The 24,109-nt window shown below is 34.8% G+C and overlaps 1 protein-coding gene and 1 non-coding gene across 5 annotated transcripts in view; one reads left to right on the top strand and one right to left on the bottom strand.

Moving 5' to 3' along the window:
- FSTL5 (follistatin like 5) overlaps positions 1–24,109 on the top strand; it is an 864,807-nt gene that overhangs the window by 330,354 nt on the left and 510,344 nt on the right. The window lies entirely within an intron of this gene.
- Positions 19,779–19,850, bottom strand: TRNAG-ACC. The gene has a single exon. It is a non-coding gene; the product is annotated as a tRNA-Gly (tRNA).

The following is a 24,109-nucleotide window of genomic DNA, read 5'->3' as shown; positions in this document are numbered from 1 at the left end:
GATTCAAGTTAGACCTGTATCATGTTCCTTGTCTCTAAATATCTTATTGTAACATTTCTTGCAAAACAAGTCTAATGGCAACAAATTTCTTTAAATTTTGTTTGTATAAGAACGTCTTTATTTCTTTTTCACTTTTGAAAGATAATTTTGCAAGGTACATTATTCTAGGTTGGTTTATATTTTTTCTCACTTCTTTAAATGTCTCATTTTGATCTCTCCTCGCTTGCGTGATTTCTGAGGCACTGTCACATGTAATTCTTATCTTTGTCTCTCTGTAGGTAAGTTGTTTATTCTCCCACTGGCTTCTCTCAGGATTTTCCCTTTATCTTTGATTTCCTGTAGTTTGAAAATGATGCCTAGGTGTGTTTTTTGTTTTGTTTTGCATGTTTGTTTTATTTTAGCTTTTGTTTATGAGCTATCTTCCTTGGTGTTCTCTGAGTTTCTGTAACTTTGTATCTGTCATTGATTCGGTGAGATTTCAGTCATTTATTATTTCAAATATTCTATTCCTTTCTTTTTCTTGTATATCTGGTATTCCCATTGCTTGGACATTACACCTTTTGCAGTTGTCCCACAGTCTTGGACAATCTCTCTAACTTAGAAATTCTTTTCCCAGTCTTGACCAGTATAACAATAAACCCAACAAAGCCAGTCTTTATTTTTGTTAGTGTTTTTCATCTTCAGAATTTAGTTTAGTTTCTTTCTTATAATTTTCATCTCACTGTTTACATTACCTATCTGTTCTTGCATGCCATCTACTTTATCCATTAGTATCTTTAGCATATTCAATATACATGTTTGAAATTCCTGCTCTGATAATTCCAACATTCCTGCCATGTATGATTATAATACTTGCTCTATCTCATAAAATAGTGGGTATATTTTGTATTTTAGAATCATGTAATTTTTTTTCTTGATAGCCAGACATGATATACCAGGTGAAAGGAACTGCTGAGATTAGATTTTTAGTAATGCAGCAGTGAGGTCTGGAGGGAAGAAAACATTCTATTGTCCTGTGGTTGAGTCTAGGTGTTTTAATGCACCTGAATCTCAACAGTAAACTTCACATGTGTTTCTGTATCCTTTCCCCTCCCTTATTTGGAACAGGATGACTATAGCTGACAAGAGTTGGGCATTTCCTTTCCTCCAGGTTAATTAAGCTCTGATAAAACACCAGCAGGTTAGATTCTTCTTTAAAATTGCCCCTGTGGCAGGTCTCCTTAAGAAAAAGTGCTAGCTCACATTTTAAAGTGACTTATTTCCCCTTCCCCCAGCTGGAAGCATGAAGGGAATTTTCTCTGATATTTACTGCAAGAATCTGGTAAAACTCCTGGAAGTAAAACTCACAAAAGTGTGGGGGGGTCCCCCTATTATTGGGTATCTCTGAAGTTTTCTACTCTCAGACTTGTCCACACTGAGCCTCGGTAATTCATAGTTAGAGTTCAGGTTTTTCTTTCCAGCACCAGTCCCCAAGGCAGTTCCCGGTGGTGGTGAGTCTCTGCTTTGGTAAGCCGTATCTCCTAGTCTTTACCTGTCTCTCCCATATGGAGGAAGCAGTGCAGCAGTTTGCTCTGTATCTCTGATGGATTGAAGAGTTTTTTCTTTTTTTTTAATCCATTCAGTTTTTTACTTGTCATTAAAACAGAGTGGTAACTTCTACATGAGGAACTAGAAGCCAGAAGTCCATATACACTGGTTTAAAATTTATTTTTTAATTCTTGTTTTCAAAATGCAATACTGTGTTTTAGACAGAAAAGAAATCAACCTCCCCTAAATACTATAAACTTTTTCAAACATCTAAAGTATATCTTTAATGAACTTTACTCATAAATAGAGGAGATATATCCCTCAGCAATGATCTCATTGAAAATCAATAATTCATTATTGACCCAAATGGGTATTTTGGTGGAATGTCTTTTGGAGGTTAAAAAGAAACTGAGCCATTTATACATTTCAATGAGCCATTTAGCAATAAGCCTCAGACTTGGATGATCAGAGAATTTTATTGATACTGCTGCCTGTTCTACCAAGTAAAGTATCTATGACTCTTTCTTCAACTGGAAAGATAATTTGGATTTTGTAAAATGATTATCCCACTCTAAATGGAAATGGAAGTGTGTAGAGGAATTAAATAAAGATAAAACATTTAAAAATCATTCTTATTTTCAATTGGCATTTTTGATATATCTAAAAAGGAGATAGTATTTTTCACCACTATTTAAAGTTTTTATATTTCCTTAACAAAGAACTATTATGATCACTTTGGATTTATAGATAATATCATTGGGTTGAAATGTTTATTCTTATTTTTTAATAATACTGTTAGGATGAACAAGTATAAAATAGCAAATGGATAAGAAAAGAAATTCCTGACTTAAAAGAGATGCCAAAAGCTATATGAATGCTTTTCATTTTCCAAGTAATACAATTTTGCCTTGGTACAACAGATGAAGTTTCCAGATAATCCGATGTCAGGAATTAGTTGAGGATTTATGGTTTTCAAGTAGCAGGTCACTGGTGATTTGAGAAAATTCTGAATTAGAAAGAAGCAATTTAAGATAAGACAGGTGATCAGCTTAAAGTCCTTTACTGTTGGCTTAGGTCTTTTAAGAGGAAAAAGGTATTACTGGTGTTCACAGAATCTGGAAAAGGCTGGACAGAGGATGAGGGTAAAGGAAAGCTGTAAAAGAAGGACTTTTATCTAACTTAATACGTTTAATCAAATATAAAAAATATTCAGGTACTATTTTGATCATTTGTAAGGCCATTTTATCAATATATTTCTGTCTTAAAATTTCCTGATCAAATAGGAATTTTAAATGATCAGAAAGGAAAATGTCTGACCTATGTAAGAACTAGCATATATTATTAGCTTGAGGACATTTTATAAAGTTCCCTAGGTTGCTGATCAAAAGTATAATAAATAATCTTTGAGGGTTAATTAAAGTTAGCATTTAAGAAATTTCTATATTCAGAATTGAGGAATCATGCACATCATTACTGTAATGAGCCAGATGGCCTGAGATAAGCCTGTGTAAGAGGATATGTTTTTTTGTTTCTGTTTTTGTTTTTTATAAAATGAAAGCAACCCCCTTCCCCAAAGGTAGTCATCTAAGTCCATTCCTGCTGTTAGTAAAATGACAGGACTTGTGCATGTTTTTCCCCACTAGTGTGTTTAGAGCAATGGGACAGGCTGTCCCAAAAAGCAACTGACAATCAGCAAGAAATATGCCAGAGTTCAAATGTCAGGAGCAGAAAATCTTATCATTAGTTCAAAAAGTGATTTCTAAAATGTAAATATGATTGAGTGGTATAGTTGTTTGTATACCTGTATCTTGAATCCCCGAGTCTTAATGTTTAATGATAATACTTTAGTATGCATATTACCCTACTATGAAAAAATATGAAAACATTATGTGTATGTAGTGAATAGATGACAAAATGTTGATTTGAAATACAGTTATCAAACTGTGGACTGAATAATTTAAATTGTTAAATCATTTGCTTATAACCAATCAGTTGTTAAAATTAAGTTTAGTCCCTTAGCAATATCACCACTTACTATGTTATAGAACACTGTAAAGTGATAATCTAAAAATTTGCAGAGTTTTAGTTACCTTTATCATCTCTTTGGTGCACAGTGCCACGAGTTTTAACACATGGGCAGACTGTAACACCTTCACAGTCAAGGTAAAGAGAAGTCATCTTACCTCCCTCAAAATTCCCCCTGTTGAATATTTGCAGTAATATACTCTCCCTACTTCTACCAGAGAACAGCCCCTTAATCTCATATTTTTCTCTGTAGTTTTGCCTTTTCCAGAATGTTATATTCATGGAATCATACCGTATGGGACCATTTGAAACTGGTTTATTTCACTCAGCATAATAACTCTGTGGTTCATTTACATTAGGTAATGGATTGTTTATTTATTTTTATTGCTGAGTAGTATTCTGTCCCACAATTACTTCAGTTTGTTTATCCACTCACCTTTTAAAAAAGAGTTAGATTGTTTCCAGTTTGGGGCAAATAATAATTATGCAGCTATAAACATCTGTGCTCAGATTGAGTGAATACATGACTTTTTATGTCTCCAAGATAAATACCTAGGAATGGATTTGCTAGGTCAGTATTCTTGGGCTTCCCTTGTGACTCAACTGGTAAAGAATCCGCCTGCAATGTGGGAGACCTGGGTTTGATCCCTGGGTTGGGAAGATCCCCTGGAGAAGAGAAAGGCTACCTACTCCAGTATTCTGGCCTGGAGAATTCCATGAACTATGCAGTCCATGAGATCGCAGAGTCAGACATGACTGAGCAGCTTTCACTTTCACTATATTTCATATTTATATTTTGTGTTTAATTAATATAGCAGAAAGAATAATGGCCCTACAAAAGATATTCAGAACCTAATATATGAGAAGTTTGACTTTACTATAGACAGAAAAATAGTCTTTGCTGATGTGATTAATGATCTTGAGAAGGATGTCTGGTGACATGGGTTAATAATCTTTAAGGCTAATGAAAATTAACACTTAAGAAATTGCTGTATTCATAATTAGAGAACCAGGCAGGAGAAACAGTTCTGTTGCTTCCATGAGATTAACATTCTAACTGGAGAGAGCAGAGAATAAGGGAATAAAAAAATTTTAAATATAATAGTGATAAGTGTAAGCAGGAATGACAGATAAGGGAGGATCTCAAGATTGGAGGAAGAATGCAACTTTTTGAAGTTTTTTGGATGTTTCCTCTCATAGGATATTTGAGCAGAGAACTGAATGAAGTGAGGTGTGCTAACCATGTGACAATACAGAAAAAGAAAGTTCAAGGAAAAAGGTAAAGGGATTGGAAAGGTACTGGGCCAGGAGCAGACTGCGTGTCTTCAGGAGGTTATTCACTGAATTATTGAGACCTGAGATGAGTTTTTGCAGAGGCTTGTACACTTTGTTAAGAAGTCTGGCATTATCCATAATGGGAGGCACTGCAACACTGCCCAGGGAACTATTATGAACAGACTTATATTTTAAAATAATCACTCTAGCTCCTGTACAGAAGAGAGGGGTCCAGGTAGGAGGCTGTAAGTGGTTAGAAACGAAGTGACAGATGTTGCTGTCTTAAACCACTATGATAGTATTCATCGTAATGTCAACCAAGCTAGGAAGGGAAGGGGAAAAAAATAACTCATGTTACTGTTGATTATAGAATTATAAATAGATTGATAAGTCTGTATAAATATGTATAGAAATGTTTAAATAAAAATATATGTGCACTTAAAAATGACCTTCAGATTAAATTTTTGGTAAGTTACTCGAAAATGCTATTAATACATTTTTTAGAAAAGTAGTGGGGGTATACAACATTTAAATGTTTATATTAAAGAAGGTGGAATTATTCTCTCACTAACTGAGTAAATATATATTTATCTAACATTTTAAAAATATAATTATATCTAAATATAAAAAGCATCATGTTTCTTATTTATAATACATATTACTGCCTTTGCAGTAGCATACAGAAGGAGTGGTGATGGTTTTACTGTAAAATTTAATACAATAAATAACTCTGGTGTTGAAAATATTTAAATTACCAAAAAATGAACATTTGATTACTAGCCATTTAAACAAAAACAATAAATTTTAACTCTGTATTGTGGCATAATATATTTTGGTTTTAATTAGGATTTATCTTAAGATATGAACTATAGCTACCCTAGAGTGCTATTCAAAGAGAGATAATTATTCATCAAAAATAAAAAAGTGATGGAAAGGCAAACACTGCTACCGTAATCATCACTTGAAATCTTCTCTTTTTAAATTTTCTTCATTGATCAAGCATACTGTAAGATGTCCTCCTGATGATAACCCAGAAAATGTGTGCAAAAAATATTTAAATGATGTGTATGTATTCTATGAAATATTAAAAACAGAGCCATAAAGCTTGCCTAGAAAAATGTCATTAAGAATGTTTTTGACATCTTATTTAATAATACAAGGCCCAGATTTTACATTTTATATGTCATTCCAGGATCAGCACATTTTTGCTTGAATTTATGTATACAATTTTGTCTTTTTTATTAAAACATTTAATTTGCAACAAATTTATCATAAATTTCATATCTTCACAGTTTTATGAGTAGTGCTATACTAGAAATAAGAAGATATGCGTAAACTGAACATTTTCTAAAATAGAAAAAGAATGACTTCCAGTTGTAATTGTATGATGCAATAAATAACATAAACCATAAACCATTATCCAAATGGAAACATAATGCGACCAAATGTCATGTAAAGCTTGAAACACTTTAGTAAATTAATCAGTTAAATGGGGGAAAAAATCTTCATAAGCCAAAAGTAAATTAATAGTGGGAATCCAAAATTATATAACAACAAAAAATGACCTTGAAGCTACCAACTGATCAGCAAGAACTGGCCAAATGTAATCATATTGAGCTTGAATATTTTCAGCAAAAATTTTATGTAAAAGGAGAATCTGATAGAACAGCCTTACCTAACATTGAGACTTTCAAATGCATAACCTCCATGAACTAGAAACGTCTACTTCTAGAGGAAAGTGTTAGTAGCTTGGTCATGTCTGACTCTTTGCAACCCCATGGACTGTAGCCCGCTAAGCTCCTCTCTCCATGGAATTCTCCAGGCAAGAATACTAGAGTGAGTTGTCATGCCCTTCTGCAGGGGATCTTCCTGATTCGGGGGTCAAACCTGGGTCTCTTGCATTGCAGATAAATTCCTTACTATCTAAGCCACTAGGGAAGCCCACTGCTAGAGGAAGCCATAACTATTCATCTCAATCTTGGCAGTAGGCAGGTAAGAAGAAAATACTCTTAAAAATAATAATTGCAAATATCTCTCCTGAGATAGTGGCTTTAGTTCACATGATACTCACAATATGTAAAACCTCACACAGTGATTTTATTTAAAATGGTATTTGTGTGATAGCATGCCACCAGGCACCAGGAAAGAGCAAGCAGCACAAAGGTTAACCTTAAGTCTCTATGTAGTCCCACTGGAAAGAAGAAAAATTTTTTCGTCAAATACAACTCCAAATAAAAATATATGTATTTTGCATAATGACTCTTAAGAGAAATGAGAACCAAGAAAACAAGAGTGAATAATCATAACTATAGATATATTAAATAATGTTTTTCATATATACAAATATTCTAATGTATGGCATTTATTAATGATTATATTAATAATTTCTTTTATATATAAAAGAAATATGTTATTAAACATGTGATAAAACAAAAAACCTATACACTAAACATGCAGTCCTTAAAATTAAATAAAAATTATAGAACTGATACAGAATTTATATACATTCATTGCTTATGTCATTGCACTTCACTTTATTGTGCTTCACAGATACTGCATTTTGTATAAATGAAAGGTTTGTGGTAATCCTGCACCAAGAAAATCTATCAACACCATTTTACCAGCAGCATTTACTCACTTTAAGTCTCTGTGTCACTTTTTGGTAATTCTTCCCATATTTATAGCTATTTCATGATTATTATATTTGTTATGGTGACCTGATATCAGTGATTTCTTATGTTACTATTCTGTTTGTTTTAGAGGCACCAACAACTGCACCCATATAAATTGGAAAATGCAACCAATAAATGCTTTGTGTGTCTGAATGCTCCACCAACCAGCTCTTACTCCATCCCTCCCCTTCACCTCAGGCCTCCCTATTTCCTAAGATAAAACAATATTGAAATTAACCCAGTTAGTAACTCTAACCTTGCCTCTAAGTGATCAAGTGAAAGAATTGCATGTCTCTCACTTTACATCAAAAGATAGGAATAATTAAGATTAGCGAAGGAGGCATAGCGAAATCCAAGCTAGGGAAAAAGCTAGGTCTCTTGTGCCAAACAGTAAGGAAATTAAAATTGTTACTCCAGTGAACATATAAATGGTAACAAAGCAAAACATTGTTATTACAGATAAGGAGAAAGTTTAGTAGTGTGAACAGAAATTCACAAAAGTAGCAACATTCCCTTAGTTCAGTCACTGAGTCATGCCCAACTCTTTGCGACCCCATGGACTGCAGCACGCCAGGATTCCACGTCCGTCACCAACTCCCGGAGCTTGCTCAAGCTCATGTCCATTGAATTGGTGATGCCATCCAACCATCTCATCCTGTGTCATTCCATTCTCCTCCTGCCTTCAATGTTTACCAACATCAGGGTCTTTACCAATGAGTCAGTTCTTATTAACTTAAGCCAGTTCTCATTAACATTCCCTGAAGCCAAAGCTTCATCCAGAGCAAAACTCATCAATTCTGTGACAGCTGAGAGTGGTGAGGAAGTTGTGCTGAAGAAACTTTTGAAGCTAGCAGAAGTTGGTCCATGAGGTTTAAGCAAAGAAGTCATCTCTATAACCAAACAGAGAAAGGCGAAGCAAGAGCTGATGTAGATGCTGCAGCAAGCCATCCAGAGTATCTATCTATGATAATCGATGATGGTGGCTACGTTAAACAACACATTTTTATTGCAGAAGAAACAGCCTTCTATTGGAATAAGATACGACGTTCATAGCAAGAGAAGAAGAGTCAATTCCTGGCTTCAAAACTTCAAAGGGTGGACTGACTCTTGTTAAGAGCTAATACAGCTGGTGACTTTAATTTGAAGTCAATACTTTTTCCATTCTGAAAATCCTAGGGATCTTAAGATTCATGCTAACTCTACTCTGCCTGTGCTCAATATTTTAAGAGCAAAACCAGCCCATCTGTTTACAACAAGGTTCACTGAAGATTTAAAGCCCACTACTGAGACCTGCTGCTCAGCAAAGAAGATTCTTTTCAAAATATTAGTGCTCCTTGACAGTGCACTTAGTCACCCAAGAGCGCTTATGAAAATGTATGACAAGATTAGCATTGTTTTCATGCCTGTTACTAAAACATCCATTCTGCAGTCTATGACTAAATGAATAACTTCAAAAGTTAAGTTTTATTATTTAAGAAATGTATTTCATAAAACTCATGCTCTGTAGGGCGACCCAAGATGGACAGTTCATGGTGGAGAGTTTTGATTAAATGTGGTTCACTGAAGACGGCAAACCACTTCAGTACTCTTGCCATGAGAACCCCACGAACAGTATGAAAAGGTAGAAAGATAGGACACTGAAAGATGAATTCCCCAGGTCAGCAGGTGCCCAATATGCTACTGGAGATCAGTGGAGAAATAACTCCAGAAACAATGAAGAGATGGAGCCAAAGAAAAACAACACCCAGTTGTGGATGTGACTGGTGATGGAGGTAAAGTCTGATGCTATAAAGAGCAATATTGCATAGGAACCTGGAATGTTAGGTTCATGAATCAAGGCAAACTGGAAGTGGTCAAACAGGAAATAGCAAGAGTGAACATCGACATTTTAGGAATCAGCGAACTAAAACGGACTGGAATGGGTGACTTTAACTCAGATGACCATTATATCTACTACTATGGGCAAGAATCCCTTTGAAGAAATGGAGTAGCCATCATGGTCAACAAAAGAGTCCAAAATGGAGCACTTGGATGCAATCTCAAAAACAACAGAATGGTCTCTGTTTGTTTCCAAAGCAAATCATTCAATATCACAGTAATCCAAGTCTAGGCCCTGATCAGTAATGCTGAAGAAGCAGAAGTTGAACGGTTCTATGAAGACCTAGAAGACATAGAACTAATACCCCAAAAAGATGTCCTTTTCATTATAGGGGACTGGAATGCAAAAGTAGGAAGTCAATAGATACCTGGAGTAACAGGAAAATTTGGCCTTGGAGTACAAAATATGGCAGGTCAAAAGCTAACAGAGATTTGCTAAGAGAATGTACTGGTCATAGCAAACTTCCTCTTCCAACAACACAAGAGAAGACTCTACAAGACTCTACACGTGGGTATCACCAGATGGTCAATACTGAAATCAGATTGATTATATTATTTGCAGCCAAATTGGACAAGCTGTATACAATCAGCAAAAACAAGACTGAGCTGATTGTGGCTCAGATCATGAACTCCTTTTTGCCAAATTCAGACTTAAATTGGAGAAAGTGGGGAAAACCACTTGACCATTCAGGTATGACCTAAATCAAATCCCTTATGATTATACAGTGGAAGTGACAAATAGACTCAAGGGATTAGATCTGATAGACAGAGTGCCTGAAGAACTATGGGCAGAGGTTCGTGACATTGTACAGGAGGCAAGACCATCCCCAAGAAAAAGAAATGCCAAAAGGCAAAATGGTTGTCTGCAGAGGCCTTACAAACAGCTGAGAAAGGAAGAGAAGCAAAAAGCAAAGGAGGAACGGAAAGATATACCCATTTGAATACAGAGTTCCAAAGAATTGCAAGGTGAGATAAAGCCTTCTTCAGTGATCAAAGAAATAGAGAAAGAGATAGAAGAAAAGAAAAAGAGAATGCAAAGAAATAGAGCAAAACAATAGAATGGGAAAGACTAGATACCTCTTCAAGAAAATTAGAGATACCAAGGGAACATTTCATACAAAAATGGGCACAATAAAGGACAGAAATGGTATGGATCTAACAGAAGCAGACGATATTAAGAACACATGGCAAGAACACAGAACTGTACAAAAAAGATCTTCATGACCTTATCTCCATAATAACCATGATGATGTGATCACTCAACTACAGCCAGGCATCCTGGACTTCGAACTCAAGTGGGCCTTAGGAAGCATCATGATGAACAAACCTAATGGAGGTGATGAAATTTCAGTTGAGCTATTTCAAATCCTGAAAGATGATGCTGTTAAAGTGCTTCTCTCAATATGCCTGCAAAGTTGGAAAACAGCAGTGGCCACAAGGACTGGAAAAGGTCAGTTTTCATTCCAATCCAAAGAAAGGCAATGCCAAAGAATGCTCAAACTACTGCACAATTGCACTCATCTCACATGCTAGTAAATGAATACTCAAAATTCTCTAAGCCAGGCTTCAACAGTACATGAACCATGAACTTCCAGATGTTTAAGCTGGATTTAGAAAAGGCAGAGGAACCAGAGATCAAATTGCCAACATCCGTTGGATCATTGAAAAAGCATGAGAGTTCCAGGAAAACATCTACTTCTGCTTTATTGACTATGCAAAAGCCTTTGACTGTGTGGATCACAACAAAGTGTGGAAAATTCTTCAAGAAGTGGGAATATTGGACCACCTGTCCTGGCTCCTGAGAAATCTGTGTGCAGGTAAAGGAGAAACAGAACTGGACATGGAACAACAGACTGGTTCCAAATCAGGAAAGGAGTACATCAAAGCTGTATATTGCCACCCTGTTTTTTTAAACTTATATGCAGAGTACATCATGAGACATGCTGGGCTGGATGAAGCACAAGCTGGAATCAAGATTGCTAAGAGAAATATCAATAACCTCAGATATGCAGATGACACCACTCTTATGGCAGAAAGATAAGAACTAAAGAGCTTCTAGATGAAAGTGAAAGAGAAGAGTGAAAAAGGTGCTTAAAACTCAATATTCAGAAAACTAAGATCATGGCATCTGGTTCCATCACTTCATGGCAAATAGATGGGGAAACAATGGAAAAAGAGACATACTTTATTTTCTTGGGCTCCAAAATCACTGCAGATAGTGACTGCAGCCATGAAATTAAAAGATGCTTGCTCCTGGCAGAAAAGCTATGACCAACCTAGACAGCATATTAAAAACTAAAGACCTTACTTTGCCAACAAAGGTACATGTAGTCAAAGCTATGGTTTTTCCAGTAGGCATGTATTGATGTGAGAGTTGGACTATGAAGAAAGCTGAGCACTGAATAATTGATGCTTTTGAACTGTGTTGTTAAGAAATACTCCTGAGAGTCCTTTGGACTGCAAGGAGATCCAACTAGTCAATCCTAAAGGCCATCAGTCCTGAATATTCAATGGAAGGATTGATGCTGAAGCTGAAACCCTAATACTTTGGCCACCTGATGTGAAGAACTGACTCATTGGGATAGACCCTGATGCTGGAATGATTGTAGGTGGGAGAAGAAGGGGATGACAGAAGATGAGATGGTTGGATGGCATCACTGACTCAATGGACATGAGTTTGAGTAAGGTCCAGGAGTTGCTGTTGGACAGGAAAGCCTGGCATGCTGCAGTCCATGGGGTTGCAAAGTGTTGGACATGACTGAGCGACTGAACTGAACTGAACCGAATAGCTGCCATATAGTAATTCTTTAGATTGATCTGACCAAAAGAAATTGAAAGCCTTCTGCAAGGAACTAACCATTTTAGATGCCATTAATAACATTTCTGATTTGTAGGAAAAGATTAAAATATCAACATTTACTAGAGTGTGGAAGTTGACTCCATCCCTTGTGAATGATTTGAAAGGTTTAAGACTTCAGTGGAGGAAATAACTGCAGATGCAGTGAAATAGCGTGAGAACTAGAATTAGAAGATAAGACTAAAGATGTGACTGATAAAAATTTAATGGATAAAGGTTTGTTTTTTATGGATGATCAAAGAAAGTTGATTTCATGAGATAGAATCTATTCCTGGTAACGAAGCTGTGATGATTATTGACATGACAACAAAGAATTTATAATATTATATGAACATTAAAAGTAATAAAGCTATGGCAAAGTTTGGGAATTGAGTCTTATTTTGAAAGACATGCTACTGTGGGTAAAATGCTATCAAACAGAATTGCATGCTACAGAGAACTAGCCTCTGAAAGGAAGAGTCAGTCCATGTAGCAAAACTTGTTTTTTTATTTTAGAAATTTGCCACAGCCACCCCAACCTTCAGCAACCACTAACCTGATCAGCCAGCAGGCACCAGCATCAAGGCAATAGTTTCCACCAGTGAAAAGATTACAACTCGCCAAAAGCTCAGATAATAGCTAGCCTTTTCTTTCTTGCTCATCATTCAGTCACTAAATCATGTCTGACTCTTTGCAACCCCATGGACTGTAGCACTCCAGGTTTTCCTGTCCCTCACTATCTCCTGGAGTTTGCTGCTATTACAAACAATGTACTAGAGTAACTTTTATATGCTTTGGGAACCCCCAAAATTGGTGTGACTTACTTTATTTGCAGTATTCACTTTACTGCAAGTGGTTGTCTGGAATCAAACCCACAGTATCTCCAAGATATGTCTGGTTGAATAGTATGCATACATACATATATTGAATAGTGTATAGACTTGCTTAGACTTTCTGAATCTTTTTTTTGAAAAAGGAGATCAGGTATATAGAATTTTATAATGATCTTGAAGGGAAACATTCTTAAAGACATCACATTAGGCTATGAAGGACTTTTCTGGAAATCAATGAACTTTGTATTTCTGCTAAGCAATATAGGTAGGTGTGAATTAAATAATGTAGTTGTAAAATGTATAAACCATACCAGGTTCGTGGCTAAAATTAATTTTCATATGATCATTGATGAAATGATCATTATGAGATGAAGATCATTGGAGTAGTAATAGTTTTTTTCATGACTGCATATTTATGATGTGCCAGATGCTTCTCTTTGTGCTTTCATTGAATCAAAGGACTAGTTTCATGCAAACACTTTGGGTTACAGTATGATTATCCCCATTCTACCACCTGAGAAATGATGTCAGTGATGTTAGTAACCTGTCCAAACTTGCACTGTTAATAGAAGCAAAAGCCATGATTCAAACCTGTTGCTTGGTCATAATTTCAATTTACATATTCATTATATTAACAATAAATTGATTTGGAAAGTGAACTCTTGTTCTTAGTCACTCAGTCGTGTCCAACTCATTGAGACCCAATGGACTGTAGCCAAGCAGGCTCCTATGTCCATGGGGATTCTCCAGGCAAGAATAGTGGAGTGGGTTGCCATGCCCTCCTCCCAACCCAGGGATTGAACCCAGGTCTTGAACCCAGGTCTCCTGCATCACAGGCAGATTCTTTGCCGTCTGAGCCACCAGGGAAGCCCAAGAGTATTGGAGTGGGTAACCTATCCTTTCTCCAGGGGAACTTCTTGACCCAGGAATCGAACCAGGTTCTCCTGCATTGCAGGCAGATTCTTTACCAGCTGAACTACCTGGGAAGCCCATGAACTGCTTGCATAAGATTTAAACCAGCATTTGTTAAGCAAACATTTGATATCTGTCTCTTTTCATTTCAATTGTAGAATATTAATTCTTGTGTACCTTGCACTGTGAAATGTCATGACAATTACATTTGGAAACATATGCATGACTATTTTACACAACATATTAGGCAATTGTCTGTTGCTTTTACTGCGCTACATTTTGAAAACTGTGGCACATTTACAATCTTGATTTCAGTTATTCTTCTAATAGATTATAAAATTTGCCAATAAAAATTTAAATACCAAAATTTCCACAAATTAAGAATTTGCTAGTCTGTAAAACAAACAAAACTTTTTCTTGAGTTTTGAAAATTGAAGGTACTTAAGTCTATGGAAAAGTAATAACAATGAAAAGATATACAAACTAGTTGGCTAGCAACTGTTATGTTTTATATTCACTATGTAAGGTATTAATACCTGTATTAATTATTATTAATTATTATATATAATAGTAATATAATATATTATATATAATAAATAATATATAATTATTAATTAATACCTGTATTAATACTTGTATTAATACCTGTAGTATGTGTGAATAAATGTCATTATAAAATTTTATAAGACCAAACAATTATAATTCATTCAAAGAGTATTTGGTTTTATAGATAAGATAGTTGTGCATAACTTGTTTAAAAGAGTAATCATACATTCACTATTCATACATATTCATACTATGACTATTCATACATAATAGTCAATTCTAACTTGGGAAAGTAATGTGAAGACAATATTTCTTTACTAAGACTATGGCTTTCAAAAAGTGGCTATATTTTTTAAAAATAAATATTAAATTATAATTTATTTTTAAGTGAAACTTCTGATTTAAAACAAATCTCCACATTATTAAGGCATCTTAACAGATCGAGGTTTACTTTCTTCTGTGTCTGTCATTCTTTTGAGGCTTGTTTACATTATGTGACCATGAATTACTATCCAGCTATCTGAGATGTTTCTCTACCAGATAATTGTTTGAAAAAATAGAGACAGAAAGGAATTAATGTATATTGAGCACCTGTGACCAACATTTAACTTATTTTAATTGCATCCTAATAAAACCTATAGGTAAGTATTATTTAGCCCTATTTTATAGAAATTATTGTGGCTCAGAAAGATTAGAGATAGTTATTCAGTCATTGAGAATTTATTGAGAGTCAAGTATATGCCAGACATTTTTTTCTTCCAGACACTTGGAATATACTGCTATATGGCTTAACAGAAGAAAAAAAAAAAATCCTTGATGCATGAACACCGTGATGTAATTTTAAACAGACAGAACAAACTTTGGAAGCCAGATATTTGTGTGTGTGTGTGTGTGTGTTTGTGCCGGCATATCTTCTAATCAGATTATATGTATGAGAGAGCAAATAATATTTTATATTTATAATGTAAAAATATTCTTTATTGTTTTGTGAAAAGACAAGCATAAAACCAAGGCAATTAAACAGTTAATTGCCATTCATACGTCAATTAGAATGTGCCAGATACTGCACTACGCACCGGATGGTGAATGCATTGTACGGCCTCTTCTAGAGACAGAGTAGAAACTGGAGGAAAATAAATAAGTAGAGGGGGAAGAAAGATTAGTGATGAGTGGAGAGGGTTGGACAGGGTGAGATGGAGACTCCACATTTGAACACAACTTTCTACATTTAAGAATAATTATATCAACTTAAGCCATACACTGTACATATGTGCTCAGTTGTGTCCAACTCTTTGTGACCCCATGGACTGTAGCCTGACAGGCTTCTCTGTCCATGAGATTTTTCAGGTGAGAATACTGCTTTGGGTTGCCATTTCCTCCCCCAGGGGATCTTCCAGACCCAGGGATCAAACTTGCATCTCCTGCTTTGGAAGTCAGATTCTTTACCATTGAGTCTTCTGGGAAGCACATGCTAGACTGATCCTTACCTGTGGGAGAATGCCACAGGCTGGTGTCTTAAAATTGGCTTAGTGTCTGGGATATACATGGCTGGTTATTAGACCAAGTTTCTCAATTTGACTCTATTGATTCTTTGAGTCAGATCACTCTTTGTTCTGGAGGGCTTTCAGTGCATTGTAGGATGTTATCCACATTCTTGATTTCTACTTATTAAACACTAGTAACACTCTCAAGCTGTGAAGACCAACGGTCTTAAGGCATTGCTGACAATTCCCCAGAAGGTAAAATCACCCTTGGTTGAGAACCTGTGCTGTTAGAACACTCAGGACTGAGAGCTGGGAAATTAGGTGGAATGGGAGTCAGCCATAGTCACAACAAGGGTATTGTTTCTATTTTGCTGATAAAAAAAGTTTAATAAAAACTGAGACTCGTAGATTAAGAAGCTTGTGATTATCACACAACAAGTAATCTGTGATCTGCCTTAATGTCAAGCCAATATTCAAATAACATCTATATATTAATACTTCTTTTCTGTAATAGTTAATTAATGCACTGAATACCTGTTTTAAAATATTTGCACACATTACTACATTCTTCCTCAGAGCTGCTCAGTGAAATCAACATCATTTATTGTCTTTTCACAATGAAATAGTTTCTGCATTAGATGACTCATAATACAAGGGTAGCACTGTCAATATCTGTCCAGGAGAATCAAAGGAGGTGATCTGTCCAGGAGAACTAAAGGAGGTGATAGTTTCTGAGAACAGATGAATAAGTATGTCTGGGGTCGATACAAAGGCTTGTCCATACAGGGCACACCAAGAAGGGAGTCTAGTGTTTACAAATGAACACACTCATAGAGAGTGCTGCATTGAGAAATTATAGCAATTTGTTTTATTTCAGGTAAGGTATTTGAAGAGGCAGAATATAAGCCACTTAATCATGCTAATGGGTTTATATAGTTGCCCAGTTAATGATACAGAGTCATTGAAAAAATATGACCAAAACACTAATAATCACACCAAGTTATTAGGAAATCACTTTGACAATATCATGGAAATTAAATTTTTGAAGGAGGTGGAACATACATTAGAATGTCATATAAGCAGGTTCAGACACAACTGGGTGAAAGCTGATAAGAAGATAAACTAAAACAATATCCATGATTTTGAAGAAAAGATCAAGTTCTAGAGAGATTTACACATTAAATCTACAAGAGATATAAACATATGAAATAGTAAAAGAAGGAAAAGGTGGAGCTTATGTTTTTGGTTTGACCAATTCATTGATATTGATAAATGAATACCAGAAAAGTTAAAAAAAGAAAGAGAGAGAAAGAGAACAAGATGGATTGAAGGTGGGGGTGAAAGGTGGAGGTCTTTGATGAATAGAATAAGAAAAATGGAAGACTAGCTTCATGATGTTTTCCTCGTTTCATTTCAAGCACTATCTTTATATAAGTATCTCTAACTTGAAGAAAAAAGCCTATTTTAGTTAAAATTGTGCTATTTTAAAAATACATATACTTGATTTAATTTTGGATTGGTTAGCTTCAACCTCTTTTGATGCAGTTTTTACTTATATAATGCAGTTGTGAGCACACTATAAACAGAAATTTGTACTGTTTCTTTCACTTTATATTATACTATATGAAAATACCTGTGGTTCAACTTTTAATTTTCTCTAAATTTTGCACTTAAAAATTCCTGGAGTATACATCTTATAGTGTGACTATTTATTTTTTTCTGTATTTTGAATTCATTCCTAAGGTTATGGTTTCATTACTTGCTTTAAACAAGAGTTTGTGGACATCTGATGCTCCTATTACATATTGCTTATTTTCTTTCGTAAGCAATTTTGCTAAATTATTTTCAAACAGTAATATTTGAGTATGCCATTTACTTTTTACATTGTTAAACATTGTTTTAGTTTCATTTTTTATAAAATATCCAAATATTTATACTTAAAACATATGTGCACACATATATATATAATTTTGAATATATTTGATAAGTTCGAAAGTTGAACATAATTTCTAAACATATTTAAAATATTTGCAAGCCTTTGCTTTTAAATTGCCTGCATAATTTGTTGAAATATGTGAGTCTGTCACATAGAAAGTTCTCATTAAATTAATTAATGATTTGAGATATTGGCAAATTAAATATATTAATACTTTATATTACTAAGAGTGTTAATTTTAAGTGTATGATCTATATATGGAAATGTATTATAATTAAAATACAATTTCAAGATACAAGTAGCATGCAAATAAATGATATTGAATAGAATGCACAATGCATATGTACACAAATATCAAATGTTCATGTATGGAACTGAGGAGCTTCGATAAATGCCCTCAAATGATAAAGCAAGGGGTCAGGTTTGAAACTGTAGCCCAGAGTACAACATTCTATTTCTGCCTCTCTTCTTCTTTTTTTTTTCTTCTTCTGAATTAAATATAAACTTAAATATTTCCAGAGGCAAGCAAGAGAGAGAAGTCATTTTATTAGCCTCTTATAAATCACATTTGACACCTGCTTTCATGATCTTCTCTTCCAGAAAGACCTTAAAGATAAAGTGCTAAATGTAAAATTCATTATTTCCTTGGGCTTCTTTTTGTTCCTTTATTTCCTCGTCTGCACTACTTTGCAAAATAACTTGATACTGTATTAGTCCAAAATGCAGAAAATAACAATTTGATCTTAGAAAGTTAGAGAAAACACTTTCATATATAGGGAAAAAATGTATATGTAACTAAAGACATTTTAGATATTAATTTATTCACTACATTTTAGTGCCCAAAATATTATTTCATTAAATCGCAACTGATGTTAAAGCTATTCTGAATAATGCACTCATTTTTTAGATAATTAAGTGCTGAGTGTCAGAATTTTGATCAGGCCCAGTCTCAGTCTTAAGAAGCTGATACTACAGAAAGAATATGAGGCAACAGATTTGACAAATGGAAACAAAACACTTTCAAAACAATGTACGTGAAATGGGCTAAGAAGTTTGCATTAAAGTTATAGAAATGGGCAAGGACAAAGTCATAAAGAGCCTGATAGATCAGGGAAATAATTTAAAATATTGTCCTAAGTGTAATCAGCAAAGACTAAAATATTTTCAATGAGAAAATTGACTTTTTTTCCTTTTTTTAAAGAAAGATCACTCTAATATTAGGTTGCAGAAGAGGTTAGCTAAAATCTATTGAAGACAAAGTAAGAGATTATGTAGATTTGAAGTAGGTATTGACACTGCAGATAGAGATCAGAGATGACAGAACTCTGATTCTAGGTAAATATAAGAAGGGGAGAAAATAAGTAAAACTCCATAACTTCTCTTATGTGCAAATAAGAATGTGATATCTGTTACTGAAATTGAAATATATCAAGTGTTAGTTTTGAACACTATGTAACATCCAAATGGAATAGCAGCTATAACATCTAGGTCTGGAGAGAGAAGAGAAAAATCAGAAAAGGCATGTGTCACAGATACCAGAGAAGAATGAGTTTTAAGAAGAAGGCAGGATGTTTTGTGTTTATTGTTTTTTTAATGAACTGTTCTGCTAAATTTCTAGAAAGAAAATCCACAAAAATTACCTGACATCCTGGAGAAAATAGTGTTGGGGATATTGGAGTCTTATTACATTTAGAACTTGAAAAGGTCCAGGATGTGATTTTTAGAAAGTGAAGTCACTCAGTCATGTCTGACCCTTTGCGACCCCATGGACTATAGCCCACCAGGCTCCTCTGTCCTTGGGATTTTCCAGGCAAGAGTACTGGAGTGGGTTGCCATTTCCTTCTCCAGGAGATCTTCCCGAGCCAGGAATCGAACCCAGGTCTCCAGCATGGTAGGCAGACGCTTTACCGACTGAGCCACCAGGGAAGTCCAGGAACCATCATTCTGGGGATAAGCTAATCTTAACTCCATAATCTTTAGGTTCTGTATGAATTAGAAGGACACGTTTATTCCAACAGCCGGCATTTCTGAAAGTATTTAGAATACCCAAAACAATTTGCCCCAGTGAGCAGCTCATGCTCTCTTTTTAACTAAATTATTTTCTCTGAATTATACATTGTGGGAGAAAGTCTCTTTCACATGGTGGGCCAGAAGAGAGAGACATGCAGTAGTTAAAAGTAAGGCTCCATCAACTCTTCTTGGGAAAATTTTCCTTTTCATGTTCAATGTGTTTCAGTCAATAGCAGCAAAAGAACTTGAGTTTAAAAACTACTGTTTGGAGATGTTAAGTTTCAATTTAGTATAGCAGCTAGAGAGAAAGTGCATTCTTATAGGTCAAAAGACACTTTTTTTCCACTTGTGATTTAAATTAGAGCAAAATGGGCTCATAATGCTTGAAAGACTACGGAAATAGCTTCTCAAGAAAACAAATTATGGTATTGCAACATTGCAATAATTAGGCAATCTTTCATTAATTCTGTTTTATCAAGGATCTTGACAACCTGATATATTATCATAAAATATGCTTTAAAGTGATTTATTGAGGTTATCATTAGATTAGTGAATAAAGAAAAAAATGTGCTTTTGTACATATCACTGAATGCATGCTTTTATTTACTTTCATACATAATTTACAGTGTTGCTATTGTTTAACCTATTATTTCACCAAATAATTTTATAGCTGTCTTGCAAATTGTCTGATAATCTTTAGAACAGCAATTAACTTTAAATTCTATGAAGGATATTAAACCTTCATAGTGCTTACCATGATAGCTCTTGCTAAGATATTTAAAAGCTATTGACCACGTTTTTTTTTTTTTTAATTGAAGTATAGTTGATTTATAAATGTTGTGCTAGTTTCAGGTGTACACCAACATGATTCAGTTATTTGTATATATATATATATATATATATTAGACTATTTCCCTTTATAAGTTATTACAAAATAGTAAATGTAGTTCCATGTACTATAGAGTTGGTCACCATAGATTATCTGTTTTATATATAGTAATGTGAATAGTGTATATGTACTAATTCCAAACTCCTAATTTATTCCTCTTCCCTAGCTTTCCCCTTTGGTAACCATAAATTTGTTTTCTATGTCTACGAATCTGTTTCTGTTTTGTATATAAGTTCATTTGTATCACTTATCACCTTATTGTATCGATACTCGCTCACCTTGTTTTGTTTGAATATGTTGCTCTGTGATTCTGTTCTGAGTTGTTTGTTGCTATTGTTTCTGACCTCTCTTTCTTGCTTCTCACATGCTAAATATGTCTTCTCCGGGGAACAATGTTAGTTCTTATCTCATTTTATGCTCTTTTCCTTGGTTCACTTATGTAAATCAATAGGTTCCTGCGAAATTACATCATTTACCCTTTGTCTCATTGCTGGAAATCTTTTCTGAGCAATTTTACAAATATTACAAACATAGTACCACTGAAACTGAACTTGCTATTCATCCTTGCTAAAACTTTTAAAATATTTTCACTCTTATTTATTGCAAAAGCTTCCTAAATTTGCTCCAACTTTAAGCATGACACGTTCTACTCATTATTAATCATTCTCTTTAATTTACATGCCTGGACTCTGTGCTGCACATATGCCATTTAACCCTAACAGTAACCTGTAAGCCAATAGATCCCCATTATATAGATGGGTAAACTGAGCTTCACATGTCTTAGATCAGTGGTCCCCAACTTTGTGGTACCGGAGACAAATTTCATAGAAGACGATTTTTCCACAGACCATTGGGGACATGATTTTGGAGTGATTCAAATGCATTACATTTATTGTGCACTTTCTTTCTATTATTATTACATCAGTTCCACTTCAGATCATCAGTCATTAGATCCCAGAGGTTGGGGATCTAATGGCTGCCTTAAATGGCTTATCTGTAGCCATGCTGTTAGTAAGTCAGGGATGGGATTTGAAGTCTGGTTCACATGACTCCAAAGCTGATGAATAACTCTGAATCTTGATTGCCACCACATACTGCTGTCAGAATGAACCTGGAATGCATGTTGCTTCTCTTCATAACATGGTTCAGTGACTCTTTGAGTGCCCCCAGGATTCCACATCACTTTAAAGGTATTTCAGGATTTAGAGTGAAGTCATCTATTTCTGAAAGACAGTATGAAGTACTTTGTTCACTACCAAGATGACCTACAGAAATGTAAAAGTTGATATTTCTCTTGGGGTCTTCAGTGGGTCCACCCAAACAGGACTCCATTTCCTGACTTGGGTCATAAAAAATTTCAACAATAAAAAAATAAAGTGTTTTTTTTTTTTCCACCACTGATAAAGTCAAGGTTGAAAGACTTGGCTTTATGTTTGTGAGCCCAGTGGTCTTAAAAATCCTCACCACAGAATGAGCCAGCCCCATGCTGGCTGAATCCATGCTGCTGCAGGAGTGAAAAGGCAGGCTTTCTCCGTAAGATGAGTGGTGCTGTGAGGAGGCTGTTGAGTTACACTTGATAAATTCACAGACAAGGTAAAGAACTCACACCGCAAGAACAGAGTGGTAAAAGTGAGAGAGGATGAGGAAAATGACTTCTCATCAAAATCAAGGACCAGGGAATGTCCTTTCATCCCATGTATCTGGGCTGGATTTTTCCACACCCTCTTTGTTTTGCTGGTATCACATCCAGTTTGCCCATTGTGCTGCCGCTACCTGCATCTCACATCCATACAGTCTCTCAACAATTGTTATTTCTGTTTGTAACTCTTGTAACATCCTCTAACTTGTTCTCCTGCATCTTCAGTTTATCTGTGTTGACTCCCCCCATCACTTGAAGACAAATGTTCATCCTTCTGTGCAGTTTTGATGGTGCAACTTGTTGATAACACAAACCTGATCTGGTATCACATGGAGTAAAAATCAGTCTACAATCCAAGGTCTTCTATCTTCTGACATAAACTGTGTCATGAAGTTGAACAAATCATTATTCACTGCTTACATCTAACAAGATCATTTATTTATCCCTAAACAGAACCATCCATTTCCCAAGTGTCTTTTATTGTTCTGTCATATACCTATAACAATAAAATAATATATGGAATTATATTTCCATTAAAATAAGAATGCTGAAGTGATAATTGACAGAAAAGCAAGAGACTGCTTTGTTACAGATGAGGAGTAGGGACCTTCATAAAATAAGCTTTATATGCATTTAGGGATTATGACATTTGAGAACCAGTTGAAAGCAAAGGTGAAATGCCACTCCTTAAAAAAATAATATATTTTATAAATTTATCAAACACACATTTCTATACATAATCAAGTGAGTTATTCAAAATGTTTTCTACAGTATTTATCAAATGGGAAGTATTTGCATAAAGAATGCATTCCCTTTGAGAGGTAATATGGTTTCTGCATTACAGTTCCTCCTAAAGAAGAAAATTCAATTCCGTTGCATATGCTGTGTCAGTTTTACCAGGTGAGGAAAGACTAATGATGTTAGATTACTTTTCAGTGGGATAGAATGAACTAAATTTGCATCAAGGGAGAAATGATTTCTTAGCCACAGACACATGCATTGATCAGATTGTCTGTGAGTAGTTTATTCTATGTATTTATATATTTTCTTTCCATCTTGCTGTCAACTATTATTATACCACATTTATCATCAGAGAATTAAAGTGAGAAAGCAACTTTCAGAGACTGCTTGAGATGAATTGAAGTTTGTCCACAAAATCCTTCATCTGCTTCTTTAATAAGAGTCTGGAAGGAAGAGTCAACCTCTACCCATGAAAGATATAACACTAAATGAATTTTTGTTTTTCTCTAAAATTGGGCCTGCTGAATTTTTGGTACCATACTTGAATGAGAATCAGTGAGAATAATTCTAATTTGAGCAATGCCATCCAACTATCATTTAGCATGTCTCACAAGAAAAGAGAATACACTTTAGCAGAACCAGTAAAATGGAAGATTTCTTAGCAACACAAATATTTATAAATATAACACATGATACACTGAACAAAGAAATAATGCTTAAGCATATTTGGTTGTGATATTGACTTATATGTATTTTTCAGAAATATACTGTGGTTTTTGGTAGTAATATGTATAGTATCCATCAAAGTCTCTTGGGCTTAAAGTAAGAACTTGTATTCTCGGTGTGTGGCTGAGCATTTATTCATTGCTAAACAATACTCTATCAGCATTTCTTGCAGTGTGAACC

The sequence above is a fragment of the Cervus elaphus genome, chromosome 5 (assembly GCF_910594005.1).
Source record: "Cervus elaphus chromosome 5, mCerEla1.1, whole genome shotgun sequence".
NCBI classification, from domain to species: Eukaryota; Metazoa; Chordata; class Mammalia; order Artiodactyla; family Cervidae; genus Cervus; species Cervus elaphus.
The sequence above is the reverse complement of the archived record's forward strand: the minus strand, read 5'-3'. Positions and strand labels throughout refer to the sequence as shown.